Genomic DNA, 8,421 nt, shown 5'->3' on the forward strand with positions numbered 1-8,421 from the left:
TATTTTGAAAATTACATTAATGTATTTTTAGTTACATTCAGCATAGAATAGCTGAATAGCAGTAACTCAAATTTGTCTTTATAATCACTATGCCATCACTGGTTATCTCAAATCTACAGTTTAAACACAACAATGTATAGCACCATAAGGGTTGGATAAAACAACTGTCCTCGAAACAATCTCAAAGGATTCCAAAAAGTTATAAGCTTACTCTGGGAACAAACACATGAGCCGAATCGATGTATGGGGGGGGCAGATGTTCTAGGAGTTCTGTAAATTAACATCCATGTAGAATGCATTGCTAATAAAGGATCAATTTCAAAAAATGTTTTATTTTAGGCCAGGTGCAGTGACTTATGCCTGTAATCCCAGTGATTTTGGAGGCCAAGGCAGGAGGATTGCTTGAGGCCAGGAGGGTGAGAATAGCCTGGACAACATAGTGAGACTCTACCTCTACCAAAAAAACTTCAAAATTTAGCTGGGCATGGTGGCACACACCTGTAGTCCTAGCTGCTTAGGAGGCTGAGGTGGGAGAATCACTTGACCTTAGGAGTTCTAGGCTGCAGGGAGCTATGATCTCGCCAGTGCACTCCAGCCTGGGCAACAGAGACCCTGTCTCAAAAAAAAAAAAAAAAAAGTTTTATTTTAAAGTTTTTATGTTATTAAAATTCAACAATGCAACAAAAGTAAAAAATAAATAAATTGAACTACATAAAGACTAAAAACAGGCTGGGCATGGTGGCTCATGCCTGTAATCCCAGCACTTTGGGAGGCCGAGGTGGGTGGCTCACCTGAGGTCGGCAGTTCGAGACCAGCCTGACCAACATGGAGAAACCCTGTCTCTACTAAAAATACAAAATTAGCCGATTAGCTGGGTGTAGTGGTGCATACCTGTAATCTCAGCTACTCAGGAGACTGAGGCAGGAGAATCACTCAGCTGCTCAGGAGGGAGGTGGAGGTTGCAGTGAGCCGAGATCGTGCCATTGCACTTCAGCCTGGGCAACAAGAGCAAAACTCCGTATCAAAAAAAAAAAAAAAAAAAAAAAAAATGCAGCTACAATAAAAAACAGTATATTTCCTCACAAAATTAAATGTAGAATTGCCATATGATTCCGCAATCCCACTTCTGGGTATACCCAACATAATTGAAAGCCCATAATCTTATACCCATGTTCATAGCAGCATTATTCACAACAGCCAAAAGGTGAAAGCCATGCAATTCGTCCATTGATGGATAAATAAACAAAATGTGACCTATCCATTCAATGGAATAATATTTAGTCTTAAAAAGGAAGGGGGCTGGGCGTGGTGGCTCATGCCTGTAATCCCAGCACTTTGAGAAGCCGAGGCAGGCAGATCACGAGGTCAGGAGATCGAGACCATCCTGACCAACATGGTGAAACCCTGTCTCTACTAAAAATACAAAAATTAGCCAGCTGTGGTGGCAGGCACCTGTAGTCCCAGCTACTTGGGAAGCTGAGGCAAGAGATCGCTTGAACCCAGGAGGTGGAGGCTGTAGTGAGCCGAGATCACACCACTGAACTCCAGCCTGTGCGACAGAGCAAGACTCCCATCTTTAAATAAATAAATAAATAAATGATATAGTTAATATAAAAAACAGTTGTTAACAGTAAAGGATTCTTCTAATATAAATAATCGCTTATTCTGATTAAGATGAGACTAGAATATTCTACTCATTTCATTCTTCTGAGTGTAGTCCTTTCATCCCGAATGAGTATGTATACAAGAGTGTATATGACACATAAATAAAAATTCATGCCTAGACAACAAAAGACATGTTAGGAAACTTTCATTTCACCCACAGCCTCGCCAACACAATGATCAAATGGGAATTTAGGTTTTCCATAATTTTCCATTATATTCACCCAGGAGGAAGCAACAATTTTTCTTTTGTTGATCTTGCAGCTTTCAGATTGTTTGCCCTGTACCTAAGACTTCTTGTTAGTGGGCAGGTGTCTTCCTGTCTTGTCAGAGGGAGGGTGACTTCCTGTAAGATGCCCCAGTCTTTCTCTCAGCTCAAGGAACACGCTTACTTTAAGTAGGCTTACTTAAGTAGGCTTAAGTTAATCATTTGAGTGATTAGCCAGGGAAATTCAGCTAAATGGTTGACAATATCTCAATGCTTACACATTAGACTGTGTTAAACTGTAATGTGTTTTCTTTTGTTTTTGTTTTTTTTTTTGAGACAGAGTCTCGCTGTGTCACCCAGGCTGGAGTGCAGTGGTGCCATTTCGGCTCACTGCAACCTCTGCCTCCCGGGTTCAAGCGATTCTCCAGCCTCAGCCTCCCGAGTAGCTGCCTACTCGCACCTGCCACATGCCCGGCTAATTTTTTGTATTTTAGTAGAGACAGGGTTTCACCATGTTGGTCAGGCTAGTCCCGAACTCTGATCCACCTGCCTCGGCCACCCAAAGTCCTGAGATTACAGCCATGAGCCACTGCACCTGGTCTGTAATATCTTTTAAGTCATAACCTGGCTTGGCTGAATAATTTAGGTTTGGGGGTTTTGCATTCTTTAGAAATTGTATGAGCTTAACTTTTTTTTTTTTTTTTTTTTTTGAGACAGGATCTCACTCTGTCGCCCAGGCTGGAGTGTAGTGGTGAAATCTCAGCTCACTGCAACCTCCACCTCCCAGGTTGAAGCAATTCTCCTGCCTCAGCCTCCTAAGTAACTGGGATTACAGGCGTGCACCACCATGTCCAGCTAATTTTTATATTTTAGCAGAGATGGGGTTTTACCACGTTGGCCAGGCTGGTCTCAAACTCCTGACCTCAGGGGATCCATCCACCTCGGCCTCCCAAAGTGCTGGGATTACAGGCATGAGCCACGGCACACAGCCATGAGCTTAAATTTTAATTAGTTGGGGAGACAAGGTGAGAAACCTTTTCTTGCCATTTTTACACTGTAGGCCCTAAATACTTCTCCGTGTATTGAGAAAGGGAGAAATAAGAATGAAAAGATGGGTAGACATACATACAGACAATTCCGAGAAGACATTCAGATGGTCAACACACATGCGAAAATCTGCTCATCCTTCTCAGTAACCAGGGAAATGCAAATTAAAACAGCAACAAGCTGTCTTTTCTCACTGATCAGATTGGCAAAACTTTTCTTTCAAGTCCTACAATATCAAGTTTGGGTAAAGATGGAGGAAAATAACTCTCTCATGTCCCTGGTAGAAGCGAAAATTAGTCCAGCCAATTTGTTCGTGTGTGTGTGGTTTTTTTGTTGTTGTTGTTTTGTTTTGGAAACAGAGTTTCACTCTTTGTCACCCAGGCTGGACTACAATGGCAGGATCTCGGCTCCCTGCAACCTCTGCCTCCTGGGTTCAAGTGATTCTCCTGTCTCAGCCTCTGGAGTAGCTGGGATTACAGGCACCTGCCACCACAGCCAGCTAATTTTTGTATTTTTAGTAGAGATAGTGTTTTACCATGTTGGCCTGGCTGGTCTTGAACTCCTGACCTCAGGTGATCCACCCATCTCAGCCTCCCAAAATGCTGAGATTACAGGCATGAGCCACCACACCCGGCTGAGTCCAGCCAATCTGGACAGCCTTTTGGTACATATGTCTGCAAGCCTTGATTGAAAATCTTTGAGAGCAGATATTTGTTGGGACTCAGCAACCGATACCCCAAAATATGGAGCTTTGACCTACTGAACTGAAGAAGCAGCCTCCAGGTCTCTCTGACCTTTCTCCCACTCCTGTCCGTCCCAAAGCACAGGATGAAGTTGTTCTCTGAAGTTCCCTTATCTGCCTAAAGTCTGGACCTGCCAAAGAAGAAAACAATTACCTCCAGTCCCTTGCCTATTTTTTCATTAACTGAACCCATATTGCAGGAAGAAAAACCAAAGTCTGTCAACATGTTACAGGAAAGGGGTCCCGATCCAGACCCCAAGATAGGGTTACTGGATCTAACGCAAGAAAGAATTCAGGGCAAGTCCATAAAGTGAAAGCAAGTTTATTAGGAAAGTAAAGAAATAAAAGAATGGCTACTCCATGGACAGAGCAGCCCTGAGGGCTGCTGGTTGCCCATTTTTATGATTATTTCTTGATGACAGGCTAAACAATGGCTGGATTACTCATGTCTCCCCTTCTTAGACCATATAGGGTAAATTCCTGACATTGCCATGGCATTTGTAAACTGTCATGGTGCTGATGGGAGTGTAGCAGTGAGGATGACCAGAGTTCACTCTCATCACCATCTTGGTTTGGGTGGATTTTAGCCGGTTTCTTTACTGCAAACTGTTTCATCAGCAAGGTCTTTATGACCTGTGTCTTGTGCCAACCTCCTATCTCATCCTGTGATTTAGAATGCCTTAACTATTTGGGAATGCAACCCAGTAAGTCTCAGCCTCATTTTACCCAGGTCCTATTCAAGATGGAGTTGCTCTGGTTCACATGCCTCTGACAAACATACCTGTTATGGAAAGGAGTCTGGATCCAGACCCCAAGAGAGGGTTCTTGGATTTCACACAAGAAAAGAATTCGGGGCAAGTCCATAAAGTGAAAGCAAGTTTATTAAGAAAGTTAAAGAGGCCAGGAGTGGTGGCTCATGCCTGTAATCTCAGCATTTTGGAAGGCTGAGGCGGGTGGATCATGAGGTCAGGAGTTCAAGACCAGCCTGACCAACATGGTGAAACTCTGTCTCTGCTAAAAATACAAAAATTAACCAGGCGTGGTGGTGCATGCCTGTAATCCCAGTTACTCAGGAAGCTGAGGCTGGAGAATCACTTGAACCTGGGAGGCGGAGGTTGCAGTGAGCCAAGACCACACCACTACACTCCAGCCTGGGCAACAGAGTGAGATTTCGTCTCAAAAAAAAAAAAAAAAGAAAGAAAGAAAGTAAGGGAATAAAGAACAGCTATTCCATAGGCAGAGCAGCCCAGAGGGCTATGGTTGCCCTTTTTTTTTTTTCTTTTGGAGACGGAGTCTTGCTCTGTCACCCAGGCCGGAGTGGTGCAGTGGTGCGATCTTGGCTCACTTCAACCTCCGCCTCCCGAGTTCCAGCAATTCTCCTGCCTCAGGCTGCCGAGTAGCTAGGATTACAGGCACCTGCCACCGCATCTGGCTAATTTTTGTATTTTTAGTGGAGACAGGGTTTCACCATGTTGGCCAGGCTAGTCTCCAACTCCTGACCTCGTGATCCACCCGCCTTGGCCTCCCAAAGTGCTGGGATTATAGTTTTCTGGGAAAGGGATGGGCAATTCCCAGACCTGAGGATTCCTCCCCTTTTTGGACCATATAGGGTAATTTCCTGATGTGCCATGGCATCTGTAAACTGTCATGGTGCTCGTGGGAGTATAGCAGGGCGTAGCGGCACTGTAATGCCAGCTACTCAGGATGCTGAAGCAGGAGAATCGCTTGAACCTGGGAGGCAGAGGTTGCGGTGAGCTGAGATTGCACCACTGCATTCCGGCCTGGGGGACACAGCAAGACTGTGTCTCAAAAAAAAAATATATATATATATATATGTGTATGTGTGTATATATATGTATGTATATATGTATATATGTATGTGTATATATGTATATATGTATGTATATATGTGTATATGTATATATATGTATGTGTATATATATGTATGTATATATATATATACTCCTGTGAACAACATTTGGAGCATACTTATTCCTCGCTACCTGATTTCTTCAGAATTTGGGAACTATTTGTGAATATGCTCAATTTATGGCAGTATAGTTAATTGCACAAGTGCAATAAGAATTTGTTTTCTTTTGTAACAGGACACAGTTGGAGAAATTGGTTATTTTACCAAGGCTTTGAATGGAATGGCATACTTCCTTTAAAGAATCAAAGTTGACTTATAAAGCCAGTTGGGGAATCTGGCCTCATACCTTGTCCACACAGAGTCCCTGTACAAAGTTCCTGACCTGTGGTAAATAAACAATGTCGCTTTCTAACAGACCCAGGAATCCCAAGTTATCTTGGGACCTCAAGAGGAGAGGAGTTTGCCCAACTCATAGGTATTTGAGGGTACAAACCCATGGCTGGGCTCGGCTTTTAAAAGTCTTATTTGAGATTCTTCATGGAACAGAGTTCTATCAAAGCCAATTAAAAAATCCTAAGTGAAAAATAATTATTCTTGCTGTACTTTATGCAAATAATCAGGCCAAGTACAGTAAGACTAAAGTTTATTTTATAAACAAATCAGTTCTATCATGATTTGTTTTTAATAAAAATGGGGACTGGAGAGAGAAAAATTATGCTTCGAAAGAAAACTAGGTCAGGCACAGTGGCTCACGCCTGCAATCCCAGCACTCTGGGAGGGTGAGGCAGGCAAATCATCTGAGGTCAGGAGTTTGAGACCAGCCCGGCCAACATGGCCAAACCCCATCTCTACTAAAAATACAAAAATTAGCCAGGCGTAGTGGCATGCACCTGTAATCCCAGCTACTTGGGAGGCTGAGGCAAGAAAATTGCTTGAATCTGGATGTGGAGTTTGCAGTGAGCCAAGATCGTGCCACTGCACTCCAGCCTGGGCAACAGAGTGAGACTCTGTCTCAAAACAAACAAAAAAACAAACAAACAAACAAACAAACAAAAAAGAAAAACTGTAGTATACTGTTGTTAGCTGTTCTTGAGTTTTTTTTCCGCAGTTTAGACTAAATTCTAAATTCCTTGTGGGTTAGAAGTCCCCAAACTAATGCTTTCAAATCTTTGCTTTTAAAATTGGGAATTGTACTCCTTATCCTAGGACTCACTATTTTACCTTATAGTAGGCTGTTCACTTAAACACTGTAGTAAAACTATAGCTGAGAGTACTAATGTTTTTGCCACGCGAGCCTCAGAAGCCCAGCCAGGCCTGCCTGAGTACACTCAAGACAGTTGCAAAGCGTTTCCATTCTTCTCACCTTGGGGTTCCATTCTTCTCACCTTGGAGTTCACTACCATTCCCACTACGTCCCGTCAGCAGGAAGAAGCCAGAGCAATCGACGGTCTTTTCCCATCTTCATAGCCTACACCTTAAGATTAAGGTGCTATAAAACCCAAAGGGAAGGATTGAAACTGCCTTTGCAAAATTATGACTGAGACAGTGAAAGAGATCCAACTTAATTGACTCCATCTTGCTTCTAACTTCCAAGCTGTCCTTGTTCATTCCTGGGCGTAGGCTGAACTAACTTTGGGAGAAACTTAGTTTATAGTTTAAACAAAGATATTAACAGCCCTTTCCCAAAGCAGACCTCCTTGCTTGGGGACTAGATTGCCTTTGTAGGACTAACATTAGCCACAAGATTAGAAATTATGGTTTAGGAGTCATGCAGCTGGAGGCTACAAGATTCTGACCCTTCCTAAACTGCTCCTAAGGTCAGTGCTTGATATGTTTTGCAGACCCTGCACTTAATGGATCAGCTGGCCCCACCCAGATCAATAAACTGGCTCATCTGATCTTGTGGCCCCCACCCAGGAACTGACTGAGCGCAAGAAGACAGCTCGGACTCCCTATGATTTCATTTCTGACCAATCAGCACTCCTGGCTCACTGGCTTCCCCCCACCCACCAAGTTCTCCTTAAAAACTCTGCTCCCCAAATGCTCAGGGAGACTGATTTGAGTAATAATAAAACTCCGGTCTCCCGCACAGCCAGCTCTGCGTGAATTACCCTTTCTCAATTGCAATTCCCCTGTCTTGATAAATCGGCTCTGTCTAGGCTAGGCAGCAGGCTAGATGAACCCCTTGGGCCATTACATTTATGACCTGTATCTTGTGCTGACCTCCTATCTCATCCTGTGACGGAGAATGCCTAACCGTCTGGGAGTGCAGCCTAGTGGGTCTCAGCCTCATTTTACCCAGCCCCTATTCAAGATGGAGTTGCTGTGTTTCAAACACCTCTGACACAGCTGGACAGACTTTTGTCACAAACCATTGTCTGCTCTGCAGGCCCAGCAGACTTTGTCGCAGGCCTCTGTATACTCTTCAAGCCCATTGAATTCCCCTTAAAAATCATATACTACCCCCCTAACCTTATCCACACTTTGCCATCTCCCTTTCCCGTAAGAAGAAGGGTATATAAGCATCCGTACCCCATGGTGCAGTGGAGCAATCAGCCTATGATTTCCCCCCATGCATGTTAATAAACCTGCATGCCATTTCTCCTACGAGTCTGCCTTTTGTTAGTTTATTTTTCAGCAAAACTTCAGAGGGTAAAAGGGAAGTTTTCCCTTAGCTCCTACGTGTTTCAGATTTTTTTTTCGAGCTTGATAGGTAAAAGGTGCCTGTGCTATTTTTACATTACCACTCCTAGTGGGTTCAGGAGCAGCGTCTTATTGTCAATACATTGATTCTTCTGCAATGAGACATGAATATTCACACTAATGGGATAGAGACTTTAAATAGCCTCAACTCATTTTAGGTCAGTTTTCACTGCCAGAGGACTTGGTTGC

The 8,421-nt window shown here is 43.5% G+C and overlaps 1 long non-coding RNA gene across 1 annotated transcript; it reads right to left on the reverse strand.

The window, feature by feature from the left end:
- LOC129058428 (uncharacterized) lies at positions 1-4,763 on the reverse strand. The gene is made up of 3 exons (XR_008523495.2): positions 3,678-4,763; positions 892-995; positions 1-612 (listed from the first exon to the last, which is right to left on the reverse strand). It is a non-coding gene; the product is annotated as an uncharacterized LOC129058428 (long non-coding RNA).
- Between the last annotated feature and the right edge of the window lie 3,658 nt (positions 4,764-8,421).

The sequence above is a fragment of the Pongo abelii genome, chromosome 2 (genome assembly GCF_028885655.2).
Source record: "Pongo abelii isolate AG06213 chromosome 2, NHGRI_mPonAbe1-v2.0_pri, whole genome shotgun sequence".
Classification (NCBI taxonomy): Eukaryota; Metazoa; Chordata; class Mammalia; order Primates; family Hominidae; genus Pongo; species Pongo abelii.